The sequence below is a fragment of the Ammospiza caudacuta genome, chromosome 7, assembly GCF_027887145.1.
Source record: "Ammospiza caudacuta isolate bAmmCau1 chromosome 7, bAmmCau1.pri, whole genome shotgun sequence".
Lineage (NCBI taxonomy): Eukaryota > Metazoa > Chordata > Aves > Passeriformes > Passerellidae > Ammospiza > Ammospiza caudacuta.
This window is the reverse complement of record NC_080599.1, coordinates 37,729,521-37,745,301: the sequence shown is the minus strand read 5'-3', so window position 1 is coordinate 37,745,301 and position 15,781 is coordinate 37,729,521. Positions and strand designations below refer to the sequence as shown.

Genomic DNA, 15,781 nt, shown 5'->3' with positions numbered 1-15,781 from the left:
AAATCACTCTAAGACCTTGGAATGACAACCTGATTCAGAGGCAAAGAAAGGCTGTTCATGGGGTGGGGTATTGTGTTTCTTCTGGGTTTTTCCTGAAAGAATATCAGTCATGTCTGTTATGTGTAGTTAATATGTACTTTAGAAATGTCTTCATTTCTACAAACCTCAAACTTTTAAAATTTCTTTTGAAAACATATACTGAGGAATTTTAAACGTCCTCCCAGCAGATATACTACACAGCAAGTATAGAAAGTTGATCCAACAGAAAGGTGGGAGGAACTGAAAGCTGGAATGAGGCAGCTCACCTCCTTCAGCCACAGCCGCAAAGAGGTAGATGATAACATTAACAAAACCATCAGGCCCATATATAAAAAACCCAAATGTAGCACAAATTAGATCAGTTTTCACACTTCAGATTAATGACCCTCCCCTCCCCAGGCCCCTCAAACTAATGCCCACCTTAACAGCAAGGTCCCTATGACACGATGGCAGATTCAGCACCAGAAACAACCATCCCCTGAAAGAGGGAATTCTTCCAGCTGTATGATTAAGTACGCAGGAAAACAAGACAAGGAGCCTCAAGCGCTGCCGTTGTTCGTGTGATTTCAGCAGGATTAGGCAGAGCACGATGGAGGAAAAGCCTCAGACAATGAGTCCTTTCATACACCAGAAACAAAAACTACTGTTAATCACACCCACAATTCAGTTTCTTCCACTAATTCCTAATCAGACATCAACAAATAAAGCAAAACACTTATTCTTGCTTGAATTCTATGAAATAAAAACAAATGAAAGGAAGTGATCAGCCCGTGCTGTAAAAATGTCGTTGCCTCTCCAGCTCCTGATGGACAGGGAGCTGAGACAGGCATGAATGGTTGGGAAAGGAGCTTTTCCATAAAGCCCGTCCATAGAAAAGTCCAGAGTGGAAGAGTGCTGCATTAACAAGCAAGAGAAACTTCAAAAACCAAGAGACAAACTCAGTCAAAACCCTCCTCTGTATAAAAAAAGACACTGCACCACAGTCATCAGAAAAAAGCATCTGGTGCACCACTGTGATTTTCTACATTAGTCATTGGACAGAAACAAAGCATCTTTTTTTTCCCAAAAGCAGCAAATAATTGCAAATCCACTTCTACACATAACCTATCATTTATCACCTCATCAGCGACTGCTTGAGCCTGACAGAATTAAATACTCAACTCAGGCATTTCTGTTAAAAGCAGTAATTACATCGTTACTACAATATACAATAAAAATATAAACAAAGCTGCCTGGCAATATTTTTATACACTCACTGAAACATCACTAGACTCTAAACGGGCAACATTATAATAATAATTAAAAAAAACAAACAAAAAACTCCACCACCAAAAAAATCCACTTTCACCAAAGTATAGTTAATTCCAATTTAAAACTTTACCTACAGGCAAAAATACATAAATGATCAGCATTATAGTGTTTATTTTAATTACACTGTTCAACAAAAATCCAAGAGCCTGATAACTCCCTTCAGATACTAAGAAAACCAATATTCCAGAGCTTATATTCCACTTACAACCTACAGAGTTATGTCAGCCCATCCTATCACTCAAATGCCAAAGCCAGAATGTCTGCATTTCTTGTTGCATCTAAAACCAACACAAAAGTATCAGCTCAAAGAAAAGCATGGGGGAAAACAAAAGAAAGGGCAAAACAGGAGGTCAGGAGATCCCTTACCTGCTCCTTGTAGACAACATTTAAGAGCATCAAAAAATCACTGGTCTTCAAAGCTCAACTCTTCAAAGTTAAATAGGGGAAAAAAATACATCCCTTTAATTCAAGCTAACATTTACAAATGCTTTCCAGCAATGCAACTGCTTTGTAATGCGTTCTTTAACACTGTACAACTCACAGTGCCTGCCCTGAACACTCAATGATCTGAGCAAACAAAACAATTCACGATTTCTAGCATGCTGAAGATGTTTTTTGTCACTGCAGTCAAGCTGCTGATCCCAGCAACTCTGTGCAGCTCATTTTAAAACAAACGTCTGCCCATCTACCTTAATGGTTCTGGCCAATGAAGAAGCCTTTGATCACCCTTCAGCAAAACACTGCTGTGTCCTAAAGGATGCCCATCTTCCTGACAGCAGCGTGGGGGATCACTGGAAGAGCATGACAGCTGACTGCCACACAACACTTCAGAACTCCTCCTTTTTGTAATTAATTATGCTCTTTATTTCTTCCACAGCCATAAGAAAGAGACTGGCATGGAGGTAAGCTGTAGCAGTACACTTGATTTTATTTTGTTTACAAAGAAGCTGTTTCAGCTAAGAGCCAAGGCAGGAGCCAAGGGGTTACTGGCAGTATCAGCTGCTCCCACAGAGCTGCTGGGGCTCCATCGTGGAGGTGCACACGCTGCACCTTCTGTGGATTTCTCCTGGGCACAGGTGAGAGGTGCCCCTGGCCACCACAGCCTTGGCCAAACAGCTGGCCAGCCAGGGAAATCAGCAGCACAGAAGGCAAAGCAAAGCAAAGCAAGACGGAAACACCTCCGTGCTAAGGACAGCACCAACATGGGGGCAAGGAGAGCCCACACTCGCTTCAGTCTCATCCAAAATCCAGCTGTAAATAAGAGATTTACACTTTGCACCCACCCAAAAACAGCTGCTGAAATCATAGCCATGCCACAGGCTTCTGCAAGCTCCCCCTGTCTTGTCCTGGCTGACTGAAGCAGGATCCAGCACTTACTGATCTGTGTTAAAATGAGCCCTCTGCACTGGGACAGACCCCAGGAAATGAGGCTAATTGACAACCTATTCTAAAATATTTTTTTCTTTTTCGAGCCAAAAGAGTACATTATGCAAATGAGTACATTACCTTAACCAAAAGCATCAAGTTTAGTTTTACAGGATCCAAAGACACAGTAGAATCCATAAAAAAACACAAGCCAACAAGAGCTGCTAGCCAAACTCCAATCTCACAAGTATACTAAAGGTACTAAAGGAGAAAAACTTTCCTGCAAAAGTTTATAACCCTACCTCTGTGTCAAGAGGCAGAATTGAAGGAGTAACACCAAAACATCTGCTGAAATACTTGTGGTCCCCAAGTGTAACTCTTCAAATCTGCATTTTATTAATGGGAAGCTATTCACAAACAAGGCTATAGCAAGAAGCCATTCAAGATCTAAAATTCATGCTCAAAAATACATGCTTCATCCTGAGGTTAAGTACAAGTTTACGAGAACTTTTTTTTTACCACATAACACAGGCGTTAGCATACACAGACTGTAAAGAAATTTTGGTGGTGCCAAAGCAGTCTCAACAAAACCACTGAGAATATATATTACAAAATTATTTCCACGCCTTCTAGTTCATAGGTTTAAGAGGCCAATTTTTTTTGTTTATGGTAATTATACTTCATATTTCACTGAACTTTGACATGATAAATGTATTATTGGATTTTCTGTGCATCTTCTAGTCAATTTGTGTAATCTTGCAAATTCTGTTGTACAAGTAGTTAAAATACAATGGACAGTACATTCATAAATTACAGATTTTTCCTTAAGGTAACAGAATTGTTATTGATTCTGCAACAACTAAACCGTTGATCAAATTTGGTGAAACAAATGTTATTTAAGATATAAACAAACATAATTCCTTTACATTTGAAGAAAACAGTGGTTTGTAAAAAGTTAATAACTCCATCTAAAAACAAGGTCACTTTTTTCTCCTTTGCCCCAATCTCACATCTTTGAAGTATGTAACACCTAAAAATGTTCTTAACTCAGTGTGTCCAAAAGGCTCCTCTGCCACTTCTATGGCTATTCTTCAAGACAAAAAGTCAGAAACGCAATATTTTTTTAAATATACAGCCTAAAATCTAAACACTAGACTAGCCTTCTTCATACTTCTCAGATCTAATTTAGCTTCCTCATTAAACATCCTATCAAAATACATCTAGGGAGAAGAAAATCTAACACACTGATATAACAATTACCAAAACTCCTCCAGAAAAACAGATGCAGATCATCCCACTTCTTTACCTACTCAGAAAACTCTCTAGAAAAATGACGACTTTTCCAAAACACTGTAAGATCTAATTTTGTGAGGAAATCTAACAAAAGAATCAAGTACCATCCCATGAATAACTTCCTGCTCCTACAGAGAGAAAGGACATTGCAAAGCTAAAGTGCCTGGCTGCCTTCAAGCAGCAAGGATGACACATGAGAGAAGAATCCATACACAGGAGGGATAGAAAAGCAACCCTGCTCTGTGGATCTCATAAAATAGAACAGATGTTATTCTTTGTATACACACATGCAATTCAGCGTTAAACACAGCACTTTCAAGGAGGAAGAAAAAAAAAGGAAGAGAAGCCCATGAAGCCAACAATAGATAATTCCTCACCATGGTCAAGCACACGTGTGCTTTGTTTGGTTTCGAGTGATGACCAGATTTCCAGCACTGCTTTTGAAAGAACAATGCCACATGCTCAGCCTTCATGTTTTTCCTCCATTCAATTTCATGTGACAACTCCAAACTATAAACTTCTTGTGCCAACCTAAATAATTCCTCTTTCTCAGTAACGCTGGAAGAAAGTACTTACCCACTTGCCAGCTGCAGCTGAAATTTCATGCCAAGAAATAAATGTCTTTTGGACAGGTTGTAAACTGGAAGCTTCTATGCCTGTTAAAGGACGAGAATAAGAATGGGACCATCCTATTCCTTCCAAGATTAATGGTATTGCTCTATTTCAGCTACACAGTGGATTGCACTTGATTAAAGCATCCAAACAGAGCTTCCTCTGAGTACAGTGCTCAGATATTAGTAGGTACTTTTGTCAATTTTCATCTCAACCAAGCTTTTTATAAACATTGCTTCCATCCTTTGCTCCAAAAACCTTAACTTATCTCTGTATTTCCGATCTTCAGAATCGAGTTCTCAGATAATAGAGTCCTTGAAGAAGCAAGACCTGTTTCACCCTTTTTTTCTGCTGAGGCACAGGTGTATAAACATTGTGTGCACACTGACATTAAACAGCAAGTGCTCCAGCTTCCCCTACTTGGCCTCCTTCCACAGTCCCAGGAGACTTCGACCTTCCTACAGACAGCAAACACTTGCTGGTCACAAAGCTCTCATGATCAACACAAAGCGAAGACCAAGGCGTCTTCCCCAGTGCCCAGAAAGATGATGATTAACAGAGAGCACAAGGGACGGGCTTTGTGGCAGAATGGCTAAATGAGAAATTACAAGAAGAGATTGTGAACAGCTTAAAGTCCTCTATCTAGGGCCAAGCCAATACTGGGTTTCTCTTCCTCCTAGCGTCGAGTGGTTACTGGGTTTCTTAGTTTTGCAGGCTGGGATTCTCCCCACATTCCATCAGATGCCCCAGCATGCAGAGGTGATACACATACACGTGGGACACACCGTGCAGCAGCACACAACCCTGATACCCACACTTCACTCTTGTCCTTCTCCCAGCTCATACAGCCTTTCCAAGCACAGGATGTTACTATCTGTTAACACGTTTTGGTTTTTGAGGCGGCTCTCCAAAGCTCTGTGAAGGTTCTCATAATGACAGTGTCAAAGGCATGAATAAAACCTGTGTTGTTGCAGTGGAAAAGTGGCCTTTTCCTCTTTAACCTACGATCATGGGCCCCTTCCCTATGCTGACCATTATAACATTTTCATTTTGGCAGTGACCCAAATTTTATGTTCACAAAAATGCTGCCAAACTGCCAGTAAAAAGATTCAAGTAATATGAATATGTAAAGATGAACATGTATACTGCTAAAAAGCCAAGTACTCTCTCCCATAGAAAACAAAAATTGAACCAATGTTAGTAAATGCACATAAACAAATGACAATTAGGCAAATTAAAAGAAATATAAGTCTCAAAATAAGCATCAGTACTAAAAACTTCATTTTAATGTAAGAGTAGTTACATCTATCACCTTCACAAATAGAGCCAAGCCGTGCTTGTTCCCCTTGCTCATTAAAGGTCTACAACTGGTACCTCCTGTATGCCCACATGCACCATTTCATTAAGCTCACTTGACATTAGATGAAGAAAGAGTACAAGAAAATTGCATATTCTCTGCCTAAAGTAAACTTGTCATTTAAACCTTGTGTATAGATAGAATTTGATATAGCACTGGCGCAGTGAGTCATTCGTCAGTTTTAGAGTTTGTACGACAGTATTCTTACATACGTTTTGCAATACTTTCCAGTTCGCTGCCACTCCATGTAATTACAAGTTTTTACTGGAAAGGAAGCATATATTTTGGGTTTGAACACTGCACTAAGAGCTGTAGAAACAACACTTACTTTTATGGTCAGATTTTGAGCAGAAGTAAATCCACAGAAGGAACCTTCACATACTGTATGAAAGATGAAAGTCAAAGCATTGCTTTTAAAGGAGGGCAAGCAATGATGGAGAGCATCACAAACATTTCTCAATGAATTGCTCCAAACATAAACATAAGCAAGTCTCCTGTCAGTTTCCTTCAAAAGCTGTTTCTTAGCTATGTAAGTTAAAACTGCATTCATTCAGAACACTATATAAAACAGCCAGTAGCTACTACAAGTGCTTTACTTGAAAATAATAGATGATTTCACATCCTTCTGTACTAGGGCAACACATCACATTAAAAATTTTCCCTACTGTCTTACCTTACCTTTAAAGTTGCAAAACAGACATGAGTAATTTAACTCTTAACCACGGTTTCTAAGAAGCACTACAAAACCACTGAAACAGAAAGATTTGCTCTGATTAATACCACTAACAAGATCAGCTCAGACTATCATGTCGTGGCATTCAGCTCACTCGAACACCTCACAGGAAAGTTTACAATTCTTCAACAGGCACAAGTCCCTGTTTTAATTTGCACACAGCCACAGGTTTACTGTTCAGGTAAACTTCTTCAGTCTCTTAAAGCTGGTTATTATTAGTATTCCTTCCTACTATCTAAATTTGCATCAAATGTGATCTACTGAATTGTACATCTCCTGCTATCTGATAAAAAGTTGGAGAGAAAAAGCACCCTTTGGCCAATTAGAATCACCTGGATTCAACAACAGGCAGCAACTCTGGGGTTTTTTCCTCCCAATTGCATATACTATGACCTACAAGAAACATTTTCTGCTTAAAAGTAATGCTTAAATGGAGATCTATGGCTGAACATTATCACAAGGATTGCACTTACTTGACAGTCTGCTATTAGCCAACTCCATTATCGCTATTTGCAGTTTTTAAATGTACAGATTCAGAAGTAACTGTACAAAGCCTCCATTACAAGTGGATTTATGGAAAGCCACAGCAATAATCATCTTCATTAGGCATATCTTCCCACAGCCCTGCATTATGTGGACACAAAGAGGAAAACATTTCTTCTCCGTTACCCACAAGCTCAGATCCTTCTCTTTATAGACACAAGCTTTGACTGTCTTCTCTGCTTTTGCCAATGACAATTATCTCACATATCCAAAAGCAGAACTTAGTTTAAAAAAATAAAATTAAAAATACCTGCATACCTCTCAACCCAAAAACAATGTACAACTTGGGACAGCTTCTACTTTGATTTTCAAGAAACTGACACTTTCACGGGCAACATGAATGAGAATAAAATGTTGTCTGTGGCTTTTACTATTTTGCTAATGGCCCCAACCAGTATGCAGCCAAGATGTATTCATGAACACCCACGTGCAAAGGAAAGGGCTAATGGGAATATCTGTAACTAAACTGAATATAAAAATCTCTTGATCTGAAGTTATGTGTTAATTTTTGGCCATAAGCTGTTTTAACCCCTTCACATTCACAGATGTGTTGCATCCTATTTCAAAAGCTAGACACAGGCTAAGAAACTTGCACATTAAGATGGGTGGTTAACGGCAGAAACTGAGAACTTAAATAATTCAACACTGTCACCCACCACACATTCAGATCACAAACTTGCTGCTTTGCCACACAGATTTTACTCTTTGCTTTCGAAGTTCAGATTGCTGATCATGCGCTTCACAGTACGGATATCTACTACTCCTACGTCCTCAGTCTCACAGCAAACCACCACACAAGAAATAATAAAATCAGGACTAAAGTACACTTGTTCCTTCCATAAAACCAACCTCGTGAGCCACGCATTTCCTGCATTATCATAATGAATGTGATGGACTTTATTTAAAAATCTGTTTTCAAAGCCTAACTGGCAGTCTTGGAACAATCACCCAGCAACCAGACATGTTGATAAGTCATTTGCAGCACAGGACCTTAGTAATCTTAAATTAAATTTGTCATTTCTCTAGCATTTACCTTGAAAAATGAACAAAGGTGGTTACAGAAGCAGCACAAGGAAACTCTATTCGCTTACTGTCCCTGCACAAGTTAGCTGCCTTTAGAGATCTCTAAACCAACAAATATTCAACTGAAGGTTTGATTATCCAGTTATCGTCAGCCCAAATCACTTTTTACAGCTCAGTTCTAAACTTGACAAGAGAATATTGTATTTGATACTGACAATACGGCTTCATTTGGTTACATATGAAATAAACACGAAACTGCAAAACGCTTCAGAACAGCTGCCCCAGTCAGTCTCCTGGAAACAGACCACATCTTTCCCACACAAGAGGTTCGCGGGAACAGACCTTTAACAGCGCGGAAATACTTTTCTTTCATTGAATTTCATTTACGCCAGCTGTTTGAACTGCTTGAAGTTGGTTCTTAACACTTTCTGGGGGCAGAAACCACGGCGAAGGCAAACGCACCCGCCCACTGCCTTCGCGTCCCGCTCGCCCCGGGCCGCCCGCGCCCACCCCGCGCCGCTCCACGCGAGCCCGCCCGCCCCCCGGGTGTCCCGCGGGGGAGCACCGCCCGCCCCACGGGCACCCCCGACCGGGCAGCGCCACAACAGGTTGCGGAGGCGGCTGCGGGGCAGGAGCTGGCCCCGCGGAGGCTGCAGCCGCACTCCTCAGGGGGGGCGAACGGGGGAGACCGGGATGAACACCGCTACCCCCACCCCGCTCTGGGGAGCTGGCACCCCGGAGCAGCGGCGGTGCTCCTGCCCGCTCCCGCCAGGGGCCCTTTGTTCTCGCCACCCAAGACGCCGCCGCCCGCCAGCCCCGCGCTCTCCCAGGCGGCGGCTCACCCCACCGGGGGGGAGAAGGCGCGGTCTGCCGCCCCCCGCTGCAGCGCCCTCCCTCGCTCCCTCCTCCCACCGTAGGAACGGCCGGAGCCAGCCGCGGGAAACGCTCCGGGCCACTGCCGACCGCCCCGCGCCTCGCACACGGCACAGGCACCCCGCCCGGGACGCCCCGCCGCGGTCGGCGCTGCGCCCCGCGGGGCGCGACCCCTCTCCCCCGAGCCCACCCCAGAAGTCCGCCCGCCGGGGCTGCCCCGAGCGCCGCAGCGCGCCCGGGAAGGTCACGCCGCGGCGGCAATCCCCGCGCCCCCGGCACCGCGGCGCCGGCAGGTGCCTGGCTGCCCCCCGCCGACCCGGGGAGGGCTCCGCGGGGCTCAGCCGGTGGCCGCCGGGAAACCGCGTGGCGGCCCCAGCGGACGGCAGGGGGGCTCCGGTAGCGCACGGCGGCCCCCGCGGAGCGCCCGGGGCGGCGGCGGGGCCATCGCTCGGGGGCCGCGATCCGCGGGGCTCAACAGGCGGCGGAGTTTGGCGGCTCCCAGGGAGGCGATCCCGCCGTGTCGGGAGCCGGACACGGGGCTGAGGAGGGAGAGGCGACGTAGCCGAACCACTTACCGAGGCTCCGGAGCTCTGCCGTCCGCATGCTGCCTCCGGGCGCCGCGCGAGAAGCCGCTCCGCACCCCGCCGGCAGCTCCGCTCCGCTCGCTCCTTCAGCCGCCGCCGCGCGGGACCGCGCTCCGCGCGCGCCACCGCCAGCCCGCCCACGCCGGGGCCGCGCGCCGCGCCCGCCCCGCCGCCAGCCCAGCCCAGCCCAGCCCTGCCCGCCCCGCCGCCGCCACCTGCCGCCCGCGGGCTCACCTGAGCTGCGCTGCGCTGGGCCCCCGCTGCCGCGCTGGGCCCCGCGGCGAGGCGAGGCGCTGCTGCCGGCCGAGTCCTGCTCCGCTCTACCGCGGCCTGCGCTGCGCTGCCGCCCGCCTTGCCCGCCGAGTCGGCCCGCAGCCGGCGGGCAGGGCCCGCCCCGGCCAGGTGTGGGCGGGGAGGGAGGGGGACGGCCCGGTGGGGCGGGCGAGGGCGCGGCCGCGGCCCGGGGCGGGCGCGCTCTGGAGGCGCCGCCGGAAGGAGCCGGACTGGCAGCTGAGGGGCCCTCGCCGCTTTCCTCGGCCGGCTGCCGGCAGAAGGGGATACAGCCGCACCGTGCCTCGGAGCGGGCCGTTTGCCCACGCCCGGTCCCTCCGTTCTGAACCCCGGGTCGCGGAGCGGGTCAGAGCCGAGATGGCGGGGGTGGCCCCGTAGGTGCGAGGAGCGGCGGACGGGTTGCAGAACGGAGCCCTCCTCGCTCCCCGCGGGTCTCGGCGGCAGCGTGTGAGCGCCGCGCTGGGACCTGTTGCGGGCTGTGATGGTTTGGCCGCGCCGTGGCTGAGCGCGGTGCTCCAGCCCGGGCGCTCGCCCAGCGCGCTGCTGCTCGTTCACTCCGTCCAGCCCTTCCTGCTCTCCCGTCCAGAGCCCTGAACGGAGAAATGAAGAAACTAAGACATATTTTCTGCGGGCTTTTGAGACGGCGGAAGGGTTAGGCCGTGAGGCAGGCCCTTGCACCGGCTGTGTTGGTGCTCTTTGGCTCCTTGCCCAACCCTTCCTAAGAGCCGGCGTTGCGTCAGCGAGGGCAACACCGCGGTGTTCGGCAGTTTCGCTCTGCTGCCATTCTCTGCGCACCGTGCCGGGGTCACTGAGGCATTTCTCGCGACGTGTTGGGGTTTTTTTCCCCCTCTATGGTCTCCAGTATTTCTTCTCGTGTGTGGTAATTGTGTTCCTTTGCGGATCTTTGGCCGTTATCATCTCATCTCCTCCAGCCAGGGTGCTGGTAGGAGCCAAATAATTTGTAGAGGTTCTTCCTCTGTCCTGGCATTGTTGCCTCAAGCACTCTTGGGAGCACTGGACTTCACACTACTGAATGGGTTGCCTGGCCCCTCATGTGTCACTTGCCTTGGCCCTAAACTGAGAGTACGTAAAGTCAGTTTTGCACCCCTGCCACAGCACAGGAAGCTCTGGCACCTAAAGCCTTTGGTTCTGGGGATATTTTCCTTCCTACACGGCATCCAAATATTGCTGCAAAACAGCTCTTCTGTGCATTACACAGTGAGGCCACAGAGCTTAAAGTGGTGCTGGCTGAGTGCCACACAGCACTGCCAAAGAGCCCATGGGCTCCACTCTCTGTGTTAAAATTTGGATCTGCTTCAGGATGCTCTGAAGCGCAAGACCATGGGGAGGGCCGGAGATCCTTACTCCAGAGAAGGGATTCACAGAGCTGCCAGAGCCCCAGCTCCCTTAGCAGCCATGTTGGCAAGTTTAAGTGGGGTCATGTCTACTCAACCCCCATTCATTTTATGTATAAGGAACAGGTTTTTGAAGTTTGCTTGAAAAGCTGAAGATGTGTGGTTTGTTGTTCCTTTACTAATCTTGTCAGATGTTTAAGAGTTTCTGAGTGGAGACACTGAAATGTCTGGCCAATCTACAGGATAAAATTTTAAGATCTTTTTAGGCACCTAAAGATGCAGGTTTTTAAACACCTTCACCAATGTTGATTCATGTGACTGACACAGAGCTGCCTCATAAACTTTCGATGCCCTGAAGCTTCTAGCCAAGACTTGCAGGTAAATGATTGTCCCATGGGCGTAAGCCATTAATCATCTGAATCATGAAACAAAGGGTTTTCTTATACAGCTACCACCCTAAAGTCTTTGTTACTCCCCCATGCACTCTATGCCTGCACACCATAAAAACCTGGGAAGCTATGAATACTGTCAGCCCTAGAAGCTGGTGGTTTGATATGGGGGGGCCTGTTTGTCACCCCGTTACCTCTCTGAGGACTTCACAGTTATGGGGCACTGGTCATCAAAGCAAAGGCATCTTCTTCAGGGGCTTGTATAGTACAGGACACAGTGGTATGTTGTCACCAGAGCTGTATTCTGTGAGGAGCTGTACAAGAGTCCTAAAGCCCTGAGAACTATCCACCAGTTCACACATAGCACCCAAGTGTATAATCTCAGTAGCTCTCATGGCTCCTGCCTGCTCAGCCATTTCAGTGGTAAGCTTTTTGGAAAGCAAAGTCTCAGTGTGTATTTGCAGTATTCCATTTGGAGGTCACTGCTCCCGGTAGCTCTTCCTTCCCTTTGATCCAGCTCTTCAGGGTAAATGCACACACCCATACCCTTGTCCTGTGTGCCACTTGATAGCCAGCTAATGTGTAGATACAGTGGAGTTTGCCTTTAACATAATAAATTGGTATAAGATCAAAAGACCAGGATGCTGATTTTTTTAAGACTTGTCAGAACAACTTCCCTTCTTGTTTCAGATATTGCGAAACTTGCTAAATGTTCTTGATTGAATCTGTAAGCTGCAGAGCCTGTCAGAAGCTTGTCCTCTCTCTAGCTGTTGGGGTTTTTTGAGGGAGTATTCTTGCTTCTGACTGTTTCTCACCTGATTTTGTAGTAATTGTCAAATGTATTGTCAGGTCTACTGGTCTGATTCACAAGTGCCTGGTGCAATGTTCAACTTGGTGCTCATGTAAGATAATACATCTCCATCTGTAGATCTGCTTGACAGCACAGCTTGAGGACCATATGGCCATGACTCTGACTGCCCACCATTTTTTCAATATTACCCCCAAGACTCTTGCATTTCCTTTGTAAGACAGGATTATTAGAATACTGTTTTGCTCCAAATAATAAAAAAAAACAATCTGTGTTGCCCATTTCTGTTAATCTCCTATTGAAGGAACTGAAGCCTTAGAGAGCCCTGATGTTTCCTCATCCATAGCACTAAATTGTCTGGGTTGAAAAATCTTTCAGAGGAGGTCAACAATTTCCCCTTATTTTGCCTAACTATACCTTGTACTTCTGAAGAAATGAAAGCCAGTGTTGTAATAATAGTACAATCACAGTGCTGAAGTGGTATTTGCTTCTGTTTCCTGGCCAAGGCCCTAAGTTCCTCATGTATCTTTCTAGAAAGTACGTTCTAGGGACTTTCCATTGCTGCATTGGTTATCTCAGCTGGCTGACCAGTTCTGGCCAGGGTATGGGCTCTCTCTTACTGTAGCTTTGCATTGGGATTTGCACTGTGGAGCTCCCCACTTGACTGATGTCTTAGAGGTCCTACAAAGCACACAAACATGAGTAACAATCCTCATAGTTCGTTTACTTCCTGCTCTTCACATCAAAGCAGAAAGCTATCATTAGGGAAAAAAGCAAACAAACCAAAATCAAGCTCCACTAGTAAATTTGGTCCTGGTGTATAGATATATTTTGAGCATTATTAAATGGGTAGAGTTTTCTGCTCCTGACTGAATAAAATGTGCTAGAAGAAGACCCTGGGGATGCTGGTCACCAAGACAAAAATTGAAATGACCTCCTGCTAAGGGCTGAATTCTGGAGTACTAATGGCAGTTGGCTTGCAGAAGACTCTTCTGAAATGCAACCACTTACTCAGAAAAGCCATGCTGCAGATGAGTATTTGCAGTATGGTCTGCATGTGTCCACACCCCAGGAATATCAGCTTTTCTAACCCTAAATGAATGGCAATGGAAAGACTAAAATACATCATGTGCATGTAAGTTAAAGCAAACAACACACAAAATACAGTGGCTTTGGTGCTGGAATGGTCTCTGCTCCACTCTGTGTTTACTGCCAAAGTTTGTTTCTCCTCCATTTTTTTCCATTCTTGTCAGTTCCCTGAGAAGCTATGTTTTTCTGGCTTTTGTTGTGAAGATATCTGTGCTCAGCCAGTCCAAGAGTTGATCTGGTGTTCTTCAGCTCCAATCCTTCATGGTTTGGCAGACCACAGGCTTCCAGGCTACAAAATACAGGCTGCCAAAGAGATGGAGAGGAGCCCTGATCACACTGGTATTTGAGCACTTCCTAAGCTAATGTATTTGTCTTCACAAGATTCCTGTGAGATAGGAAATTACTACTGTCCTCCTTTTAGAGGTGAAAAACAGATGCCAGTAGAAGGTAATTGACTTAGCTAATGTTGCACAGGAGCTAGTGGCACAGCAGAGAAATGAGATCAGCTGCCAGCCCCGTTGCCATGTGCCAGAGGACAGGTTGACTCAGATTTGAAAGCCCTGTCAGTGCCCACAGGCTTTTAAAGCCCCGTGCAAAGGCAAAGCATGAGCTTTCAGAGCTTTCAGAGCACGGCAGCCCACAGCAGAAAACTGTAAGCACAAGCCTTCAGATCAAGGCAACCTAGGAAGGGACAGATTTGTACTGAATTCCAAGTCAGGTGGTTGCAGAAATACCAGCCTGGCCCAGGTTTGCAGAGTGATTGGGCTTTTAGACTTGTTTTTTGTTTTTCCCTAACTACTGTTGAGCAGCAATTCCTGGTATTGGATCAAAGCTCTCTGTCTCATTTCAGCCTTGCCAGATAATCTGTCTGGGGGCTGAGAACGCCCTTCCTCACTTTCACACTAGTGAAAGCAGGAGCTTCTGGAAATGTAATTTCAACCCAATCCTTTTTTTTTTCCTCCTATTAATTTTTAGTCCTGCCCACTTTTATATTCAGTTTTCAGATGATGTTGGAAGTATTTTAAGAGAAGCCATGAAGCAGTTAAGAAAATACTGGAGACCATGTTCAGAGACCTTAAAAAATTCTCTTTTGAAAGTTCATGTTCAATTGTAAGTATGAGACAAATAATGGCACTAATATAGCTCATGTGTACAGGAGTGGGTTTTGATTAAAGCATTGAGACAGGGAGTGGCATTATCTTATCTGTGCAGCAGACATATAGACCTTATTAGCAAGGTTAAACTTTTGGGCTGACTAAATTTTTCCACACTCTCTGCCATAAAAATCCACCTCAAATTTTCATTTCACTGTCAAGTTGCAGGTGAAGTCATGCTGAATGTTTCACATTAAAGCAAGTATCCCAAAATACTGATCCCCAGTGCCAGAAATGATTCTGCCCAAATGGCTTCTGCTTCCTCAGAGAACTCCACATCTCATCAATTTCTAGTATTTTATAGGAGTGCCCAGCTGATGCTTTTCTTTGACCACATCATCAACTTCAGGTCTGACTGCAGGATGGATTCTGCCCTTGGTTCTGCGTTCAGCAGCATCCACTGACAGCAGCCACCTAAGATAAAAAGATACTTCAGAGAACAGATACAGGAAAAGTAACTGGGAGAAGGATCACATTGACCACAACTCTGCTGCAGCAAATGACAGGCAAACAGGACAAATATATTGGATTGACATTTATATTCCAAATGGAGCTGACACAATTTTTCTCTACAAAATTTTCTCTTTAACTTGAAAAATCAGATCTGAAATTTTCCTGGTGCACTAAATGAGGAATCCCATATTCTTACCCCAGTGTTTGAGAACTGTAGTCCTGAAAAAGTGGTAAGAATAAAGTATTGCCCCCACAGCAGATATCCTCAGTATCCTTTTGTGTGTGAATTGCAGGAGGGTGTTGGGAGCCCTGTGACACAAGATGGTTACCATAGCTCTGCTCCACAGCTGAGGTCTGTGAAGAAGTCAAGGAGAAGCATTTGGGTGCTCCATTCTTCTACAGTAAAGGCACAGAGGAGGGGTTTGAGTCCTGCCCAGCTGTGTCTGTGAAAGCTGGGATCTCCTAGCTGAAATATTACAGGCGCCAGCTCTGGCCTGGAGTGCGACAGA

At 45.9% G+C, this 15,781-nt stretch overlaps 1 protein-coding gene across 4 annotated transcripts in view; it reads right to left on the bottom strand.

Moving 5' to 3' along the window:
- The window catches only part of PTPRF (protein tyrosine phosphatase receptor type F), a 374,412-nt gene extending 364,316 nt beyond the window's left edge, over positions 1 to 10,096 (bottom strand). For 3 of the 4 annotated variants that reach the window (XM_058808943.1, XM_058808944.1, XM_058808945.1), the window contains exon 1: positions 9,725 to 9,825. The gene's annotated coding sequence lies outside the window, so the exon portion shown is untranslated. Of the gene's footprint in view, positions 1 to 9,724; positions 9,826 to 9,967 lie in introns of those variants that run through there. The other variant, XM_058808942.1, reaches the window with a different exon arrangement.
- Positions 10,097 to 15,781: the final 5,685 nt, after the last annotated feature.